Source organism: Schistocerca cancellata, chromosome 1, assembly GCF_023864275.1.
Source record: "Schistocerca cancellata isolate TAMUIC-IGC-003103 chromosome 1, iqSchCanc2.1, whole genome shotgun sequence".
NCBI classification, from domain to species: Eukaryota; Metazoa; Arthropoda; class Insecta; order Orthoptera; family Acrididae; genus Schistocerca; species Schistocerca cancellata.
In genome coordinates, this window is record NC_064626.1 from 666895811 (window position 1) to 666918571 (window position 22761).

At 39.6% G+C, this 22761-nt stretch overlaps 1 protein-coding gene across 1 annotated transcript in view; it reads right to left on the reverse strand.

Annotated features, from left to right (window-relative positions):
* Nucleotides 1-324: 324 nt before the first annotated feature.
* Nucleotides 325-22761, reverse strand: part of LOC126092594 (collagen alpha chain CG42342-like) — a 614083-nt gene continuing 591646 nt past the window's right edge. Inside the window, exon 27 of the mRNA XM_049908319.1 lies at nt 325-1191. The gene's annotated coding sequence lies outside the window, so the exon portion shown is untranslated. The remainder of the gene's footprint in view (nt 1192-22761) is intronic.

Below are 22761 nucleotides of genomic sequence, written 5' to 3' on the forward strand. Positions count from 1 at the left end.
CTTAATAAACTTGACACAAATAATAATTGAACAATAATAATTATGAGACAATCCATAATCATCAAGGAGAGAGAGAGAGAGAGAGGAGTAATTATCAATCATTGAAGCAGTGAGAAGGAACTTCACAAGTAGTACAATACCTACTCATGTTACATCACTAGTTGCATGCATACTGCAATTCTTAATTTTGTGCAATGTGAAGTAAAAATATAATATATCAGAGTGTATACTGGCCATATCCCTCAAAAACAGGTGGTTACAAAGTGAACATTATAGCAATTTTACATAAAATAAAAAATCAATTCTGTATAAAGTGTGGCAGTAATGAGAATTTATTTACAAATATATATATGCATTGTGAGATATGAACCAAAGTATTATTTACATAATATTGCTTAAGTTAAATCAGATGGCAGAAGCAATTTTCTTGGCAGTCACTTATAGCTGGTTTATTTCACAGATCAGAGTGAGAGAGAGAGAGAGTGAGAGAGAGAGAGAGAGAGAGAGAGAGAGATATGCTACTGCCAAGAGGTTTATAGACAACATTAATGACAAGAAAAATTATTTACAATATGAGTTTGTTATTTCTGTTTTCACATTTACTCTCTCTTGTATAAAAAATGGCACAAATACAAACATTCTTCATTCAAACCATTTAATTTTTTTCAGTTTTTGAGGTAGTCATCCAGAGCCGCATCCTCCAGATAGTTTCATCATTGTTGATTTTAAAGTAAGAAATGAACACAGGAGCTCACAGTTGCTTATTATCAGTTAAGAAGTGTGGTAATGAGAGTTTCATTATCACAGAAACCTTCAAATTTCTAGTCTGTAAGATATTTCACTGGCTTCTTGACTTTTGCGACTGCTCGAACTCCTCTGCGTATTCTCAATTTCTGTAATATCACTTAACACACAACACTTGTCACTGACATTATAGTTCAGTCTGCTTCTCATTAAAAGTTAATTTTTCATACATCACTTTTCTGGCAGTTACACACATAAATTAATCATCAAATAAACATGCACTAGAGAATGTTAATATCCACTGATGCATTTACTTTCACACATTATTAATTAAGAATTGTTCATAGTATGAGATCGTCTCTCACACAGCTTCCAATTTCACAGCAGTTCTGTACACTGAATCTAGTAATAAGTACAGTATGTACATTATCCACCAGTGATCATGGACTGAAACAAAAAAGAAAATCATTTATTGGCAGGTAAGCTTTTATACAGTTTGTATGACACATACACACCTAAGTCAAGTCAATATATAACCTCGATCTTTGTTACAGAATATGAATGACAAATATACAGAAAAATTGCTCTCATTTCTTCATTTTCTTCCAAATATTCTGGTAAATAACTAACAAAAATCCCATCTCCAACACTGAAGATGTTGAGCATTAATGGCCAATGTTCAAAAAATAAATAATAATAATAATAATAATAATAATAATAGTAATTTTATTGTCATTAGCCATTACAGCAATAGACGTCAGACATATAATACAATATAACTGTTAATTCACAGAAAACAAGAGGTATGTCATTAATACTGCAAGCAATCTTAAAGCAAACAACGCAAAACTAATAAATGAAAAAACATTTACAGATTCGTGGAAACAGAGAATCAGTGAAGGAAAAAGGCAACAAAGTGTCAAACTCAAAGTGTTAAAAGTGATATGCAAACCAGAAAAGGTGATAACAATGACAAAAATCATGTACAAAGAAATACACAAATGTTGAACTTAGAAATAAATATAAGTTGTCTGCAGTAACACGCAAAAACAAAAACAAAGCAAGAAAACATCAAGAATGTGTCAAACAAAGCAAAAAAAATTACCCTTAATAACTGGCAATTCACTAATTAAAAATGTTGCAGCACCGAGTACTAAAACTGATGTCCTCCCACAGATTTGTATACGTCAGTTAAATAACAACTTCAAGAACATGCAGACAATGAAACAAAATGCATTCCCGCTGGTAAATCTCAATGAAAACTATAAATATGTTTTCATCCATGTGGGGACAAACTTGCTGGAAACAGCAGTGAAGAAGAGGTCATAAATGGATCATGAAATCTCATAGTTTGTTATAAGTAGTGTCCTGCACCGAAGATCGGTAAGTGATAAATTCATAGACAAGACAAAGAATCGCATCAGAGAGCAGTGTAACAGACTTGGTGCAGTTTTCGTGAATTCGAATAAATTTATCAATGATAAATGTTTAGGGCACAATGTGCTGCATCTAAACAGGTTAGGATCAGCAACATTCAGCATCACGTACAGAGATATTCATAAGATGATACTTAGTAAGGGAAACTACACTCATGCTCATAAATTAAGAAAATTGCTGATACATGGTGAAACAATGCTCTGGTGGGTAGTTTGCAGGTTTATATCACCTCAGGGTATGACCATGTGATGCATTTGACCTGCGCTCATCGCACGGTGTTTCTGGCGGCAGTCCACATACGCAGAGGTGTGTTGATGCATGTCAGAGTACGGTGCAGCGAGTAAGTGTGTAGACATTCTCAGACATGACTGTGTGTTGAAAATGGCTCAAAGAACATGTATTAATGACGTTATGAGGGGCAGAAGACTAGGATGACTGGAGGCTGGTCAAACACAGCAAGTCGTAGCACAGACCCTTTGTGTGCCACAAAATGTGATCTCCAGATTATGGTAACGATTCCAGCAGACAGGAAACATGTCCAGGCACTACACTACAGGACATCCACAGTGTACAACTCCACAAGAAGACCGATATCTCACCATCAGTGCCCGCAGACAGCCACGGGTTACTGCAGGTACCCTTGCTCGGGACCTTATCGCAGCCACTGGAACAGTTGTCTCCAGAACACAGTCTACAGATGACTGAACAGACATGGTTTATTCACCCAGAGACCTGCAAGGTGCATTCCACTGACCCCTGGTCACAAGAGAGCCCGTAAAGCCTGGAGTCAAGAACACAGTACATGGTCATTGTCGCATTCGGGAGGACAACGGTTCAATCCCACGTCCGGCCATCCCAATTTAGGTTTCCCATGATTTCCCTAAATTGCTCCAGGCCAATGCCGGGATGGTTCCTTTGAAAGGGCACAGCCAACTTCCTTCCCCGTCCTTCTCTAACCCCATGAGACCGATGACCTCGCAGTTTGGTCTCTTCCCCCAAACAACCCAACCCAACCCAACCCATGGTCATTGGAACAGTGCTCCCAGGTTATGTTCACAGATGAGTCCAGGTATAGTCTGAACAGTGATTCTCACTGGATTCTCATCTGGCATGAAAAAGGAACCAGATACCAACCCCTTAAATGTCCTTGAAAGGGACCTGTATGGAGGTCGTGGTTTGATGGTAAGGGGTGGAATTATGATTGGTGCCCGTACACCACTGCACGACTTTGACAGAGAAACTGTAGCAGGTCAGGTATATCGGGACATCATTTTGCACTAGTATGTCCACCTTTTCAGGGGTGCAGTGGGTCCCACCTTCTTCCTGATGGATGATAACGCACGGCCATCGTGGAGGAGTACCTTGAAACAGAAGATATCAGATGAATGGAGTGGCCTGCCTGTTCTCCAGACCTAAACCCCATCAAGCAGGTCTGGGATGCTCTCGGTCAACATATCACTGCATGTCTTCAAACTCCTACGACACTTCAGGAGCTCCAACAGGCACTGGTGCAAGAATGGTAGGCTATACCCCAGCAGCTGCTCGACCACCTAATACAGAGTATGCCAACCTACTGTGCGGCCTGTGTACATGTGCATGGTGATCGTATCCCATATTGATGTCGGGGTACGTGTGCAAGAAACAACGGCATTTTGTAGCACATGTATTTCAGGACAATTTTCTCAACTTATCACCAATACTATGGACTTACATATCTGTGTCGTGTGTGTTCCCTATGTGCCTATGCTATTAGCTCCAGTTTTGTATACTGCCACATTGTGTAGCACCACATTCTGCAATTATCCTTAATTTATGAGCATGAGTGTAGTATGCTGTGATGGTGGTGTAAAAATTGATACCAAAGTTGAAATGAAAATACAAAAACAGTGTTTCAAAACAGATGCCATTAGAACTATTCAAAAAAGTAACAATACATTTGTAATGCACTTGAAGAAAATTAGGTTAAGTTCAAACTATAGCCCTACAAATGGCAGAGAAACAAAACAACTTGCAAATCACTTTGTCAGAAATACCAAATAGACTAGTAGGCCTAGACTTGAATGAACACTGGCTTGCAAAGGATAGTATCAAAATCTTAAATAGCCTTGATAATTTTTATGTTGCCAGCAGCTTTTGTACCAGTGATTTAATATTAGGAGGTTCGTGCATACTTGTGGAAAGATCAATGGAAAGTAGAGCAAGATTTGATTTCAATTCCCTTAATGAAGAATGTATATTTGAAAGCTGCAGTGTAGAGTTAGGGCAAAATATTGTAATTTTATGTGTGTATAAGCTCCCAGACACAGAAATAATGAAACATTTTTTGTTGAAATTCCAGTGCCTATTGCAGAAACTTCAAAAAGAAGCCAAGAAAAGAGTCATAATAACTGCTGATTTCAACATAGATCTACCCAGTAAAGCCGACAACTGCACAGAATTCATTGATATGATCCAAATATCAGGTTTTAATGCTAATTTCGCTGATTTTAATTGAGTAAACAAAATGTCTGCAATATTTTAAGCAATTATACTTACAATGAGACAAATCAGTATTGTTTGGACTTAACCTCCTCAGTACATGGGTCCACGTATGTGGACTTTGTGGTTTTATTTCATAAAACTTATGAACAGTTTCTATCGACAAAAGACCTCTAGTACAAGTTTGTGGAAGTTCCGTAGTGTCAGATATTGCACCACAATCTGCTTGCAGTGCCCATTGTGATGTTTTGAAGATACGGGCTGGCAAAATAGCTACACACGGCGTGCGCTCTGTAGTTAATTCAAAATAATACCATATTCTGTATGCTAAATTTACTTTCTTTTTTGCTTTACATGTGTCATAACAGTCACAAATCTGATTGATATAGGTTTGTTTGTTTTTTTTTTTTTTTTTTTTTTTCCTCCAAAATTATCTCTTATTGTGAATACAGTGGACATCGAAAGTTGTTTTTATGTTTACCTTATTCATTTGGAAGTTTTAGATGTTATGGTACTGTGTGAGGAAATCCTCATAATTATCCAATTTTTGTGCAAAATGTTATACAATTTTTTGGATCTCAATTACTTAAACATCAACTATTAATTTATGGTGTTATTTTCACTAAGCAATGATGAAGAAACACTTCAGATGATAGAGGAGAGTGACTTCAGTTCACTTTCAGACAAAGAGAGTCAACAAGTTTCAGACAAGGAGGCTGTTCCTGAATCTGCTGTCACTACTGAACACGCAGAAATCGAAATAGAAGACCCTATGCCTGAAATTCATTCCTTTGTTGGGATTGAAATTGTAATGGGTACACTCAAGCTACCACAAGCCAAGATGTAGTGGAGTAGGCTACTTGATTTGCCTCTCATCAGCGACACTGTGACTCGAGACAGGTATTTCAAGTTATGATATAATTTACATTTCGTACCATAAATTATTTACATGATCATGATAGGAGTGAGAAACTTTGGAAAGTGAGGCCTGTGATTACTTTTTTCATGAATAAGTGTCTTGCCTTGCCACGATGTAAACATCTCTCAATTGATGAGCAGATAATTCCATTTTGTGGCAGATGTGCAATGAGAACTTATGTGCCATCAAAGCCTAATCCCCTTGGATTGAAGAACTTTATTTTGGCATCTTCAGATGGTTTAGTTCTTGACTTCATAATACATACTGGCAAAGGAACAGTGTCTGACACTGAATTAAAAAAATAGGTTTAGGTGCAAGTATAATTAAGCTTTTGACTGTGACTGTTCCAAACAATGGGCAGCATGTAACATAGAGTGTCAGATTTTTTACAGGCATTAAGTCAATTGATCTTCTGTTAGGAAACAACATATATCAAACAGAAACTGTAATGAAAACCAAAATTTCTGATGTTGGTTCTAAATTAAAACTGATTGTGATCTAGAGGTGAATGGGATGATTATGTGAGGGAAGACAAAAAGGTGTGTGCATTTAAATGGAAAGATAACAAGTCTGTTAATTTGGTATCATCTTGTGCTGGGAGTGAGCCGCAAGTTACTTGTGAGCAATGGTCCAAGGCTCAGAAAAGAAGTATCGATGTACCAAAACCAGTTATTGTGAAGAGGTACAATTGTACCATGGGTGGTATTGACCTATGTGACAGATTCATGGCCTACTACAGGTCAAATAACAGAACAAGAAAATGGACAATCAGACTATTTAACTATTTTACTGCTTTAGCTATTATTAATTGCTGGACATTGTACAAAAGAACCTTTGCAAAAGAGGAAGTACCAGAGAGTAACAGATGTCCCTAATAAACTTTAGACTGAATTTGGCTAATGTACTGATAAAGTGTTCTCATGTCAGAAGTTCCTCACAACTCTCCAAAGAAATAACCTTCGATGAACAGGAAATCACTGAAAGTTCAGGAGAAGATGAAGACAATAAACCCAAAAGAAGAAAAGTTGTTTCTATGCCAAGGAAGCCAGCCAAGGAAGCTAACTCAATATGACCAGATTGATCATCTTCCCCTATGCGTAGAGGCAAGAAATGCTTCCAAATGTCACTTTGAAGGTTGTAAATCCTGCACAAGAACCTTGTGCAATAAGTGTATGTTTATTTATGTGAAACTAAAAAATTTGTTTTGTAAAAATCATCAAATAAAAGTTTAACATGTTTTTCAATGCATTATTTATTTACCGGTTAAGACCTGAAGTCCACATATGTATACCTCAAATATTTTAGACTGTAAAAAAAAAAAAAAAAAAAAAAAAAATACAAATAATCTAATCCTGAATTTAATTATGCATAAGACCAATAAAAATAACACTGAAAACAATTTTCCTCACTTATTTTATCTTCGGGACTCAAGAGGTTACGACTTTCTGGTCATTATGCTCTGTTTATGGTGTTACCAAATACAATAGAACCTCACTAAAAAAAAAGAAAGGTTGTGAAGGCAGCAAAAGAACTGTCAAATAATATATGTATTTTGGATAGTGAAAACAAATCAAAGGCATTACAGTCAGTGATCTAAGCTAAAACAGATACCACTGCTAGAGGCCATGATATTGCTGAAATCAAGATAGAGGATAACACTATTGTAATTCCTCCTCAAATTTCTGAATTATTTAATGAATTCTTTATAAATGTAAACAAATCAAACATCAATGTAGGAGATTACCCAGCTAAGGTAAATTTCTTCAACAGTGAGCAGTTCGAAGGTGAATTTTTCAGTAGATTTACCAAAATTATTGTAAAAGAGATAGAAAATGTGATACCATAACTAAAAAGTAAAACATCAGCAGGATGGGATGGGATACCAACAAAAGTCTTAAAAACAGTCTCTATAATAATTGCACAGCCACTATCTACAATAGTTAACAAGTCCCTTCAAGAAGATTATTTTCCATACTGAAGTGCACAGTACCTAAGCCACTGTTCACCCAAAAGGCACAAAAGAACATAGGGAAACTATTGCCCAATCTCTCATCTTCCATCACTATCAAAAATATTTGAAAAGGTCATCTCTATACAAATCCACAATTTCACAGAAAACTTTAAGATAATATCAAAAAATAATTATGTATTTCAAAAAGGAAAACCATAGTATCTCCTATAAACCATTCTGTAAATAAAATTATCTCCTTTCCAGACAACTCACTGCATTCCATAGGAATTGTTTTGTGACCTATCAAAGGTCTTTGATAATGTGAACCACTCCGTCCTACTTTGCAAACTGGGAAAGTATGGAATCAGGGGCACAGTATTAAAATGGTTTAAGTCCTATCTAACCAGCCAAAGACAAGGAGTGGTAATATTATCAGAGAGAGGAACTTATACTTCAAAGTGGAAAACCATTTGCTTGGAGTACCCCAAGGTTCTGCCTTAGGTCCCATTCTGTTTCTGTTTCACGTAAATGATCTACCGCTTAATATTGAGTGTCACTCAGTTTTATTTGCAGATAGTACATCTGTGATAATTGAAAGTAATATTACTGACCAAATTTCCCAAACTGTATTAAATACATTAGAAAAATTAGATACCTGGTTTGTTTTAAACAGGTTAAAATTAAACATGTAAAAGCCTCCGTTAATGCAGTTTAAAACAAACAAGCAAAATTAAATGATATTCAGGTCAGTCACAGAAACCAGGATTTGCAGGAAGCTAGCTGTGTGAAATTCATAGGAATGCAACTGAATAAAAATATATCATGGGCCTCACATATACAGTATCTTTCAAATACACTCCTGGAAATTGAAATAAGAACACCGTGAATTCATTGTCCCAGGAAGGGGAAACTTTATTGACACATTCCTGGGGTCAGATACACCACATGATCACACTGACAGAAACACAGGAACATAGACACAGGCAACAGAGCATGCACAATGTCGGCACTAGTACAGTGTATATCCACCTTTTGCAGCAATGCAGGCTGCTATTCTCCCATGGAGACAATCGTAGAGATGCTGGATGTAGTCCTGTGGAACGGCTTGCCATGCCATTTCCACCTGGCGCCTCAGTTGGACCAGCGTTCGTGCTGGACGTGCAGACCGCGTGAGACGACGCTTCATCCAGTCCCAAACATGCTCAATGGGGGACAGATCCGGAGATCTTCCTGGCCAGGGTAGTTGACTTACACCTTCTAGAGCACGTTGGGTGGCACGGGATCCATGCGGACGTGCATTGTCCTGTTGGAACAGCAAGTTCCCTTGCCGGTCTAGGAATGGTAGAACGATGGGTTCGATGACGGTTTGGATGTACCGTGTACTATTCAGTGTCCCCTCGACGATCACCAGTGGTGTACGCCCAGTGTAGGAGATCGCTCCCCACACCATGATGCCGGGTGTTGGCCCTGTGTGCCTCGGTCGTATGCAGTCCTGATTGTGGCGCTCACCTGCATGGCGCCAAACACGCATACGACCATCATTGGCACCAAGGCAGAAGCGACTCTCATCGCTGAAGACGACACGTCTCCATTCGTCCCTCCATTCACGCCTGTCGCGACACCACTGGAGGCGGGCTGCACGATGTTGGGGTGTGAGCGGAAGACGGCCTAACGGTGTGCGGGACCGTAGCCCAGCTTCATGGAGACGGTTGCGAATTGTCCTCGCCGATACCCCAGGAGCAACAGTGTCCCTAATTTGCTGGGAAGTGGCGGTGCGGTCCCCTACGGCACTGCGCAGGATCCTACGGTCTTGGCGTGCATCCGTGCGTCGCTGCGGTCCGGTCCCAGGTCGACAGGCACGTGCACCTTCCGCCGACCACTGGCGACAACATCGATGTACTGTGGAGACCTCACGCCCCACGTGTTGAGCAATTTGGTGGTACGTCCACCCGGCCTCCCGCATGCCCACTATACGCCCTCGCTCAAAGTCCGTCAACTGCACATACGGTTCACGTCCACGCTGTCGTGGCATGCTACCAGTGTTAAAGACTGCGATGGAGCTCCGTATGCCACGGCAAACTGGCTGACACTGACGGTGGCGGTGCACAAATGCTGCGCAGCTAGCGCCATTCGACGGCCAGCACCGCGGTTCCTGGTGTGTCTGCTGTGCCGTGCGTGTGATCATTGCTTGTCCAGCCCTCTCGCAGTGTCCGGAGCAAGTATGGTGGGTCTGACACACCGGTGTCAATGTGTTCTTTTTTCCATTTCCAGGAGTGTATTATATTACTGCTATTATAAGGAAAATTGTAAACCAGTTTTTGTGTTTTGACGAGTCTCCTGTACATTAAGTGAATGACTTGAAATTTTATGTTACGAGATGATAAACTTCTGTTTTGTTCTATTCAGGAGTATTGCATTAGGCAGGTAAGTGATGAGTGAAGTTGTGAGGGATGTGAAAGACCTGCTGGGATTTGACATCTATGTTAGAAAGCTGCTACAAAAGCAAAGAGAGGTTCACTGCAAATTAAGATCTAGGCAAAGCTTCGCAGACAAACAAAAACTGAATTAAGCCAATTAGCATAAGCAGAGCCACAAGTAAAGCATTCAATGAATTTGAAGTTAAGATTCTTTCTATTCACTCTACCAACTTGACAGAAAATCCTAAGAGGTTTTGGTCTTAAGTTATACCACGATATTGATTGAAATCATCTGTCCACACACTCTGTGACCATAATGGTACTGAAAGGGAGGATGATTGATAGAAACATATAATGCTAAACATATTTTTCCAAAACTATTTCACTGGGGAAGACTGCACTGTTGTTCCCCAGTAATTCACCACATGAATTTCTAAAATAACAAATAATAAGAGAGGTAAGTGTGGGAGAGAAAAGCCCACTGGACCTAATGGAATAACAATACAATTCTACATAGAGTATGTGAAAGAACTTGCTTCTCTTTTAAAGGCTGTGTACCATGGGACACAGTAGGAACAAAGCATTCCAAATGAGTGGAAGAAAGCAGAGGTCATTGCCATTTTCAAGAAGGGTTGTTGAAGAGGCACACAGAACTATAGACATGTAGCTCTCATATCAGTCTGTTGAAGAATTTTGGAAAATAATTTTATGCTCTTGTATTATGACATTTCTGCTGACTGAAACTCTCCTATATAGGAATATACATGGATTCTGATAGCAACAAGCATGTGAAACCCAGTTCACTTCAGTAGTCCAAAGGATCCAGTAAGAAGTAGATGCTGGTACCCAAGTAGATGCTACGTTCCTTGGCTTCCAAAAGGCATTTGATAAAGTTTTGCACTGTTGCCTAGTGAATGATTTGATTGGAAAGTTTCTAGAAATGAAACACAGCATGTTATTCTCAATTGAGATAAACCTTTAGATGTAGAAGTAGCTCTGAGCATACTCCTAAGGAGCATTACAGGACCATTACTTTTCACAATGTTAGAAGTTTGATGACATTTTCCACAGAAGATGCTGCTGAATATGGATAAGTTGCAACCCTAGAAGACGAAAAATTTGGGAAGACCTACAAAGAATCAATGCTTAGCACAGGGATTGCCAGTTGACCCTCAACTTAAACAAAAGTAATGCTTTGTGCATAAATAGGCAGAAATACTCTTTACTTTATGTTTACATGATTGCAGAACAGTCACTGAAATCAATCAGATCCACAATATATGTAAGACTATGCATATGGAACAATTTAAAGTGGAACAACCATATAAGAACTAACTGCAGGTAAGGCAGATGCCAGACTGAGATAGTCCACCTAAAAGGAAGTAGCTTACAGAATCTTCAGTCATCCAACTTGAATATTGCTCATCAGTCTGGTGTCTGTACCATATAGGATTGATAAAGGAAACAGAGAAGATACAAAGGAGAACAGTATATTTCAACACTGGCTCACTTACAAGTTCAAAAGTGGCCAATGCTGCAAGGGAGCTGCACAGCATCATGGTGTGGTTTCCTGTCAGAAATTCGTGAGTATACAGTAAGGCAATGACATTGCAAGATGTGCTTCAAGCATACATAGCTAGCCATGGTGCAAGATTGACATGAAGAATCTTTATTTGACACAACAGGAAAACATTTCAGATGTCTTTTTCTTGAAAAAAAAGGCATTTCAGTATGGGCAGGCAATTCCTTCCACTTGGTACCCCTCAAGATGAGGGAGATTTTCAAGTGGACAGCATAACCATGAACTGGTCCGGGATGTGCACATTCTAAAAATACAAGTAAAAAGCACAGGAAGCAATCAGGTTTAATAAATTTAGAGAAACAAAACATATGCAGTGAGTTAAAAGTAATAAAATATTATTGTTTTGCAACAAGGGGAAGAGACTTGTCTTGTGGTAGGAGGTTTTAGAATCGCTTATGTTTGAAATCAAGCTCTTGGATTGCAATAAGGCAGCTAAGAATCATGGGAGATTACTTAACCCTTGGCTGCATCTTGATAGGTGACAAATTACTTTTTTGTTCACTGGTAACAAATGTTCACTGTGCCTCATGGTACAATCATTATCATAACATGTTAGAAGATGTGCAGCTTCACTGGACTTTGATATTGCCAGCTCAAATTCCTTTCATTCTTTTGTATGTGATAAGGCCTAGTGGTGACACTTTATTCAATAGTCAGTCTGTTTAATCTGATTCCGGCCTGAGCTGCCAGAGTTGGCAGTCATGTGTGCATGAAGCGTGCTTGCTTGTGTGAATGAATGGTGGGTGTTTCTCTTTTTCTGATGAAGGCTGTGGCTGAAAGCTTTGTATAAGTGTCTTTTAATTGTGCCTGTTTGCAACTTAATGTTTCATATTTAGAGTAACCAGCAATCTATCTTTTCCTACATTGTTGATCTGTTTATAGTATACCCCAGAGTCAGCAATTGCCTTGTAACACGGCCATAATTAATTCTGGCTAGCTGTGGTGCAGTGTGTGAGGGAAATAAAGGAGCTAACACTGTGCAGGAGAGTACCAGTCCCAACCACCTAAGAAAACCAATGCAGCCTTACACTTGGTAATACCAGCCAAGAAATCCATGTAATCACACACATGGCAATTCCTACTACATAAGTATCCTCTAGTGGACATGTGGCAATGAGAACACTAGTAAAAAGGATCTGCAGCAGATGCAACAAGGCAACATTGGTGAGTATGGAACAAGTACATCATGTTTGGGCAGTGCTACGTCTTTTTTTTTTTTTTTTTTTTTTTTTTTTTTTTTTTTTTTTTTTTTTTTTTTTTTTTTAAAAAAAGAAAAGAGAAAAAGAGCCACACTACTTCATTTCAATAAATGAGAGCTTTTTAACTGAGAGTGACATGGCCAATGTTTAGTGGGTTTTAAATACTTGCTAAATGTTGCCACACAATCAAGTATTAAAGTGTATGTTTGATAAATAGGGGTTCTTGAATTTTACAGATTTTTGTTTTATAAAAACATAGGGGTTTATATGATCAGTGTTATGTACTTCTTAGAAGAAGAAGATGTGTGTGATGAATAACTATAGGAATTACATTTTATGTGTTTTGGATGGTATTTAGATAAGACATAGGCGACAAATGGGAGTAACAATACTGTGAAAAAAATTTCATGATATGTAGTCAGCCATTAAATAGTTAACAAATATGGATAGTTAAACAGAAAAGACAGAAGTACAACTGTTAAGAGCAGAAAGGCCTAATCAAACAGGGTACTTTAGTAGCAATGATCTGCCTCTGGTTGATTTAAGGAGATTAGATTCCTTCTACAAGTTTTGCATGACTTGAGTAAAGTAGTATCAGAAATTCCTGACATCAGACATGTTCAGGGAAATATGGACAAAGAAGAGGAAGCCAGTATTAAAAAGATAGCAGAGGAACAAGAAGCTATACATGAAAGATTTGAGGTGCCAAGTAAGGAGATGAGTGCAAAGCACTTGGCAATGAACAAGTCACTGGAAGGTTTGACTGGATTGGTTGCTGAAATTTTGATACTTGTAGTGAAATTATATACCATGGTGCAGACACTAACACTGTCTTTCCAAGTCACTTAGAAGAGGCTTGAAGACACTGTGGAGGAGAATGAAGCCCAGAAGAATCACATGAAGCAGTTCACAGAAAACATCTAAGGCTGTGGTAGGAATTGTCCTCTGTCGATGTTGAAATCTTGACAAAAATCTCAAAGTACAAGAATGGCTACATGAGCACCCACAACAACAATTGGTTGAAAAAGGAACAAACTGAAAAGGGGGTAGAGACCAGAGTAATAGCAAGAGTCACAGAGGTATGTTAATGATGAACCACTGCTGTTGTCATTACAGCTTGGAGTACCTGAAAGGGTTAATCCCAGACAGAAGCCATGAAAAGATAGAGATGCTCCCATTGAAGTGAGCAGTGTCAGCTCCCAAAAAGGTGTCATCAAAGAAGCCAGTCATCTCAACAGTTGATTGAACATGGCATAACTACTAGACCCTCTTGACTGTAAAGACAAGTGGCCAATGTGATGGACTAATGTAACTATGAGAGGCTCTCAATAAGTAACCCAAAACATTGTTTTTCTTGGCCACTTTTGTTTGAAAAAAATGCGGAATTTTTATGTGACATCTTTGAATATTCATGATTCAGAAGGCAGAATTTCATGAAGTTCCAATAAATGGCAGTTCTATATGTATATTTTAAAATGGCATCTGTAACACACTTAGCAGATTCAGAAGGATGTAGGTTGCAGTAGGTACTGGGAGATAAAGAAGCTTGCACAGGATAGAGTAGCATGGAGAGCTGCATCAAACCAGTCTCAGGACTGAAGACCATAGCAACAACAACAACAACAACAACATCTGTAACACAAGTGCATTGCAAGCACAGAGCTGTCATTGAGTCTCTTTTGGCAGAAAACAGAGCATTGCAAATATTCATAGGCGCTTGCAGAATGTCTCTGGAGACCTTTTAGTAAACAAAAGCATGTGAGTGGTTGGGCAACACATCTGTCACCAATGCAATAATGCCACACAAACCAGTCTGAGCTCCCCTATGCTAGCTGGCTGCAGACAGCTGTGGTTCCTCCAATGTTGAAAGGTGCAGACACACTGATTTGAGGTGACTGACAGATCACACTCAAACACCTAGCTGCTCAACTGGATGTCTCTGCTGGTAATCCTGACACAGTCCCCTCCACTAGTTGGGGTACTCAAAGATGTGTGCCTGCTGGGATCCTCGCCACCTAAGAGAAGACCATAAAGAGCAACAAAGGACCATCCGTATGGAATTTCTTGCATGTTATGAGGCTGATCATGCCAATCATCACAGGTGATGAAACATGGGTTCATCCTTTCAGACCAGAAACAAAATGGCAATCCATGGAGTGGTGGACACCACCTCTCCTCCAAAGAAGTAGTTTAAAGGCACAACCTCAACTAGTAAAGTCACGGTGACAGTCTTCTGAGACTCTGAAGGAGTTATTTGGTTTGATGACTCCCTCATGGTGCAATGGTTAACTTTGAAATGTATTGTGCTACTCTCAGGAAACTGAAGATCATCACCATAAAAATTCAAACAAACTTCTCCTTCTTCTTGACAACACAAGGCCTCACACAAGTCTGCACACCCAAGAGGAGCTCAAAAAACTTCACTGGATGGTTCTCCCACCCTACAACCTGGATCTCATACCTCCAACTTCCATCTGTTAGACCCAATGAAAGATGCCCAGGAAGCAGTACATGGATGATCGTGAGGTTATTGATGTAGCAAGACGTTGGCTTTGACGTTGACCAGAAGATTGGTACCATGCAGGAATACAGACCCTCCAATAAGGTGACATAAGGCTGTCACACTAAATGGAGATTATGTTGAAGAACAGGGTTTTGTAGCCAAAAGCTTGGGGATTAATATGATGCACTGAAATGCTGAATAAAACCAACCAAACATCAGAAACAAAATCTGTTGCAGTACTTATTGAACACCCCTCGCACTTGTGTCCCCAAATAGCTCTGTCTTATCTGATCCATGTGAAAATGTGAATCAGTCAGCACAAGGGCCAGCAAAGCAGGAATGGGGCAAGAAGATGATGAAGGAGGCAGTGAACGATTTTTTCCATCTGCATACATTGTTGACAACCTGCACAACAGAGAAGGTGCACCTATGCTCAGAGGTACTGCTGAAGACACAGAGTGAGTGATGAAAAATTAGTGAAGCTGTAAATCATTTTCAAGATGAAACTATAGCATGATGGCTAAGAATAACATAGTTTTGTCAGAAGTTTACAAAACTTGATGCCATGTTCCTAGCAAAATTTTCATCTAGTGCTAAGGAAAGCAGTGAAAGAAACAACATATACTAAACCAAACCATTCAAACAAGGCAGTGGGATCAGTGTTCATGATTTTTACATCAATAATAATTACATATGGCTCAATGGCCAAGTGCAAGCCTTTCAATAGGGCACCACGTCAGTGACATGTGTGTCTCTATTTGACCCCAGTTACTCAACTGGAGAGAGGGGACCTCTGGCTTAAAGTGCAATCCAAACCATGTGTTGTTTCTGGTGACTCTTCACATCACTGAGAGATGAAGGCTAGATTCAAGGCAGATGAGGCCAAGGGAACCATCTTTTACCCATCAAAATGACCAAGTCTGGGCAAGGTGCCAAAATGAACTGGATAATATGCTTGTGAATGTTATAACGCTGAATGGAAGAGTCAAGCCAAGCAATTAGGCCAGAGGGTCAGTAGTAGTGAAAGAGCCTGCAACAGAGTATAGGGGAGACAATAATTTGTTTCTGAAAGGGCCTGATCAAGAATGACAATACAAAAAGAGCCACACCAATTTCAAATGCTGAGTTATCACAAAGAGCTCTGCAAGCACACAGAGTCTGGTATCCTGGTCCGACAATTTGATGGCCCACCAGAGGGCATGGACACAGACAACAGCCACTAGGCAATGCACCTATAACCTATGAGTGCTACTGTCATCCCCACAGAACTGTGCTTGGGCTACGCCTGCTGTGGTAGCTTATTGGCACTCATAGGGCCCCTATAAAGCCTGCAGCACAGGAGCTCAGAAGTTAGTCACATTCCAATTGCATTCTTGTGCTCTATACCATAAGCATCATTGTTGGTTCTTGAATCTCACTATGTCTCAGCCCTCAATCTGGTTTACTGTATGGACTTGTCTACTGCCTTATCCGTTCATGGTGGCTATTGTTGTTGTTGTTTTTGTCATCATTGTCATATGCCTTCATGGTTGTTGTCCTTGTTGTCATCCATAGCTGTCTTTCTGTGGGTTTTGGCAACTCACTGTCGATGCCCTCGGCTGGTTGGTCAGCAGCTCCCAATCTGATTCCAATTACTAGACAAAGAAGGGTCTCCTCATGGTCATATCTGACAAAAGCAGGTGATAGTTGCACTGAAAGAGTGAGAATTGCCTGGCAGTGCAAAGGATACTGTGTTCAACATATGACAGACTGTACACTAATGAAAATTGCAATAGCAGAATCAGAGTAGATCAAGCCATAATTCATGGCAGTCTAACCAATGACCAGGAAATAGAAACAAAGACCATAGAACTGGTAGACACACCACAACAGTAAACAGAACAGTCAAACCATTTGGTGCACCATTACTTATGTGTTTTCACCACACCCAGGCGAAATTACACAGTCTTATCAAAAATTTAAAGTGAAGCCTAATGTGCCTTTCTACACTAAGCCATTTCTGATCCAACTCACAAAGACAGATACACTGGATAAGGAATTCCAACACATGCTGAATAGAGGCATCACAGAGTGAGCAGCAAATCATTACAATAACTTTATGATGGCTGTTCAAAATGGTTCAAATGGCTCTGAGCACTATGGGACTCAACTGCTGAGGTCATTAGTTCCCTAGAACTTAGAACTAGTTAAACCTAACTAACCTAAGGACATCACAAACATCCATGCCCGAGGCAGGATTCGAACCTGCAACCGTAGCGGTCTTGCGGTTCCAGACTGCAGCGCCTTTAACCGCACGGCCACTTCGGTATGATGGCTGTCTCCAAGAAAGATGGGACAGTGTGATTAGTGCTTGATGCTTACAAGTTGAATTAAATTCTGGTGGAGGAGAGAGGTTTACCAGAATTAATAGGCGGATTGCTACAGACATTAACTAGCTTCGATCTTACATTTTGGTATTGGCAGATCACCAGCTTGATAACAATAACCACTTTTCTGTACATGGGTAAGTTTTATCAATTTACAAGGTTACGTTTTGGGCTGCAGCATTTGTGGGGGTTCTGGGTGACATGTTAGGTTGCAACCTAGAAATTAAGATCAGAGTCTAAATAGGCAACCTACTAATTCCAGCCAAAATGTGGCAGGAAAACCACCAGTTACTAGGACAAGTATCACAAGATTTAGGAGTTAGAAGAGAGGCTGTGAGTTTAAAAAAGTCTGTATGTGGACAAGGGCAAATGAAATTCCTCACCCATGTAATCAGCCAGTAGGGTATAATGCCTGATACTGACAAGTTCAGTACAATAGCTGATGTGACAGTAGACGCTGATACATGATAAGTATGTACTTCTATGGGGCTAGTGTGCTTTTACAGGTAGAGTGTGAGTCACCAAGCCCTCACTAGGAAGAATGTATCTTGGGAATGGGAGGAGTAATATAATCAGAAGATTCATAGGATCAAGGGAGATTTGGGCAATGCAAGACTTTCACTCATACCAATGTTACACAGCAGTTTCATCTTGTGAGTGACAGTTCCTGTTGGGGAATCAATACAATGCTCTGTTAAGCAGTGGAAGATGAAAAGGGACAGGAACACAGGGCAATAGCATTTGTGAGTCAGATGCTGAATAAGGGTGAGAGGAATTATTGTGTAACCAAGCTCAAAAAATTGGTCATCATCTGGGTGTTTCAGAATTTAAAGTCTTTTTTATTAGGTTGGTGCACACAGGTCTGGGAGGAGGTCAAACTCACTCATGGATGCCTATGTGAAAGATGTTGGCCTTGGAGAAGTTTGACTTTTCAGTGTGCTATCTTCCAGACTATAAGAATGTGGTCACAGATGCCCTGGCAGGACTACTGGTTGCTGGGAAAAGGAGTAATACCATTACAGGATTCTGAGCATGAAATAAGGTGCTGTATATCAAATGTGGTCCTTCCGAAAATTTCTTGCAGCATATCATGGAGAAACAGGGGAAACATCCTGAATTGAGAAACATAATTGAGTGACAGAAAGATAGAGAGCATAACTTCATAAGGCAATCCACGTGGTGAGGAATGAAGTGTTGTTTCACAGTCATAGCCAGGTGCAAGGGGAATGGAAGGTGAGTGTGCCTGACAAAGTGGTAAACAAACTTATCTAGCACATACACATCAGTCAGGCAAACTTTCGAGCAAGAAAAAATGCTTGTACTGTTGCAGAGAAACTGTCACCTTAAGACTATGGCACAAAAAATGAGGGCAGAGTTGTGCTTCTGTGAGAGATGTGAAAAAACGAAGTCCAGGCAGTGGCTACTACACCCCCAGTGTACAACATAGTTCTGAAAGGTATTAGACATTTGGTAGCTGTGTACTTGCATGGGGCTTTGTCTAAGAACAGTGGGTACATGTATGTGCCTTTCAGGGTTTGTAAAACATTTTTCCTTCAGAAGAGGCAGTAACAAAGCAATGGAAAAAACATTGACCAGACAGTATATTCCTCAGTATGGAAGAACAATGCAGTTAATATTGGGCAACAGATCTCAATTTGTTGCAAAAGATAGGCAGATACACTTAAAGATTTCAAAATTAAGCCAATACACATCTCTCAATATCATCCACAGACTAATCCTGCTGTGGAAACATCATGAGAGAGAAAGGACAGCTGTGACAAAATATTGTCATAGGCAACATAATACCTGGCCAGTAGACTATCAGATTTTCAGCCCGTTCTCAGTGACATTGTTTAATATTATACCACTGGATTTGCTCCATGTACAGTTTTGTTAGGACAGAAACCAATGAAAGAATAAAAAAGTTTCTTGAGAGCAGAGGGGTCTGATTTAGCCACAATACGGTGATTAGCATGTGAAAATCTGGTGTATGCAACCAGGGAATGAAAAAGACATATGACAGGAATGCTAAGCATATCATATACTGGGTGAGTAATATTGTTATGAGAAAAGTGAATGAACATTCCAATAAAATGGAAGGAGAGTTACAATATTTTTCAATCATTTTCAAGGCCCTTCTGAGTAAAAAGCATTTTAGGTAAATAAAGTGTGTTCAAACTTGATAGTTAGTTCTTTCCTGCCGACCACAGGACACTACAAAAAGAATAGCTCATGATGATAATGTAAAGCAGGAGTAGCCACAGAAAAACAAGATCATTGGCATGTAAAATGTGGTCTCCCTAAAAAAATCAATTCACACTTAAAAAGAAGGACATTGGACGTGTTCATGAGGAAAGGGCCACTAAATTACGCTCAGTTGGTTTCAAGGAAAGGTAAGCATGAGAGACAGCAGGAAGAATCACTGACAGGCCAATCAGGCAGCTGACAGCCAGCAAGCAGAAACATTAATTTCTTGAAACTTCCTGGCAGATTAAAACTATGTGCCGGACTGAGACTGAGACTCGAACTCGGAAAGTTTCATATCAGTGCACACTCCACTGCAGAGTGAAAATCTCATTCATTAATTTCTTGTTTGATTAATTTTTCTTGTTTTTTGAAAGACTAAAGTTTCTGAAGAAAATCTGAAGATAAACTCATACAGTACCAACGTAGACTGCTGTGAGCAGAGTAGAGAAGAAGAAGAAAGAGAGGGGTACTGGTAGTCTAATTATTTTGTAGGAATTATTTTAGTGCTTCCAACACTTGTGCTGGTCATGGCACTTCCATTGAATTTCCATTCTATTCCAGTACTTTGGATGCAAAAATGCACAAGAGGGTTTTGACAGAGAGGAGGCAAAGATGTCCAGCTTGACACGATGTTAACAAGACACTAGACTATGATGCTTGTCTATGGGCTAGCAATGTGGAATGGGGCTACCTGTGGCATGGAGAGAGTGAATGTGACAGTAGGCACAGGGCTTGTGTAAACCTCAAATGGCACAGTGCTGACTGTCTGAATAGCAGGCCAATGTCAACAAATCTAACTACAGTCTTTAGTGCAACAATACTTCTTTGGCAGCTTTCAGAATGCTGAATGAGAGGATGGTGGAGAGATTAAATCCACTAAAAAAGAGGAAAAAATGTACTAGAAGCTTAAAGGAACTGACACCTAGCAACAACACTCAATATCTGAGGTACTGCTGCATCAGAGCCCAGGAAAATGTCAAACAAGTGTATCACAGCCAGCCTTGAGCAGAGTTAAGCTGTTCCAGAAGGCCCTGAAAGAATGTGAGTCATGTGTCACCTGCCACATCCATGCTGATAGACGCTGAGGGAGAAACACACATCCTGTAGCACATCAGCCAGGTTTGACAACAAAGCTAGGGTAACGGTCTCCTACCTCACTGTCCCAATGGTGGTAAAGGCCAAGAACTTGTGAACTTGCTCAGCTGTAATGTGCAAATGCCAGCACCCGCTCACTGCCACCAGCTGAATTGCCTGTCATCACCTGAGGGTTGAACTTCACTCCAGTATGCACCACACATTGGAATAACATGTATTAGGTGGTCCTGCCAAGTGGGGAGGGATATAAGAAAACATGCAGCAAAAAGTGCATGTTTCCATGACGACAGTACATTCTATGTGTAAGTGGTGGCAGGCAGTTGCTGACCTTTAATGTGAATCATTAAGGTTGACTCACTGAAAGGTGTGATTTCCCCATCCACCTTTGTTTGTTAAATTTTTCTTCAAACTCTTACCAACTTCCCTGTTACCTTCATTCCAAAGAGCAAAACAAGATTTTTTGTTGATGTAATATGAGACTAGAACTGTCTATATATTAAATAAAGCTATCTCCTCCCACATGCTGAGCTGGAGGTAAACATAAAGATTAATATGACACTTGCATATATACTTTGTACAATCACCTTACTGTCACAAACAACACCTTCATATATGGAAAATCTTTCCTGACTGTGGATACCAATTACAAAAACATTTACATCTGTATTAGAATTTTTTAGTGGGAATTAATGTTTTGGATGTGCTGATGTTAAGGATAGGATGTAATGAGTGGTCCACTTATGGATTCTTATTACTTTTAAGTAGAAAATAATTGAGGAACAGAAAGTAAGGAAACCCAGCTACTTGATTTATTGTCTATTTTTAGAGCTACAAGTTTAAAGAAGAGGTAAAGATGGCCATAAAATTGTGAAGATCACTTGCAGATGCTACATACAGAGAGAGAGAGGAAACTCATAATACACCAAGCCTTACTGGAATTGATACAATGAAAATACCTGACAATGTTGCGGTCATGTAAGATAACGAGATCATGGGTTGTTTGGCGCATACATTGTACCAGTCTGACTGGAACAATTTACAGTTGACCAGGGCAACACTGTCCAATCCAGTCCAGTTCTTGAAAAAAGCTGCTATGAAATGGGCAGAATGGCGATTTTCAAATGGACATAGTAACTGTAGGACCAGATCAAGGTGCAAAATTGTGAGTCCTAAAACTACAAGTGAGAAGCACAGTTGCCATTCTGGTTTAATAAATTCAGTAAAGGAAGGATAAAGATTCCTGTAGAAGGAAGATATAAGTCTCAGTTAAGAGTAATAAAATACTGTTGTTTTGCAACAAGTGGAAGAGACCCAGTTTGTTGTAGGGAATTTGGCTATCACTGCTGGCTCAGTCTGAAGTCAAGCAGATGTGTACAATATGGGTGGCTGACTTTTAAGAACCATGAGAGAAAAACTGACTCTTCGCCACATCTTGATAGACAACAGATGTGCACCAGGGGCTGCACAATGTTGAGTGAGCAGTCTTTCCCATGGAAGTATGCTAGGACACATGGATAGCTTATGAATCATTTACAGGATAGTTTTCCAAACAGATATTTAGTTACAATATTACTATGTGTATGTGTATGTGTATCTGACATTTATTGATTTGCAAAATGTGTATGACAAAACGCCAGTCAAAAACTTGTCAGAAGCAATGGAAGACAAAAGTTTTCTGCTATTTGCATCAGCACAGTGAAAAATCTTCATAAAGATACAAGTAGACTCAAAATAAGTAAATGTTTGTTATAAGAGTTTACAGTTAACAAGAGGTTGAGACAAGTTTGTTGTGTCTCTGTTTTGCTGTAAATATGCACTATAAG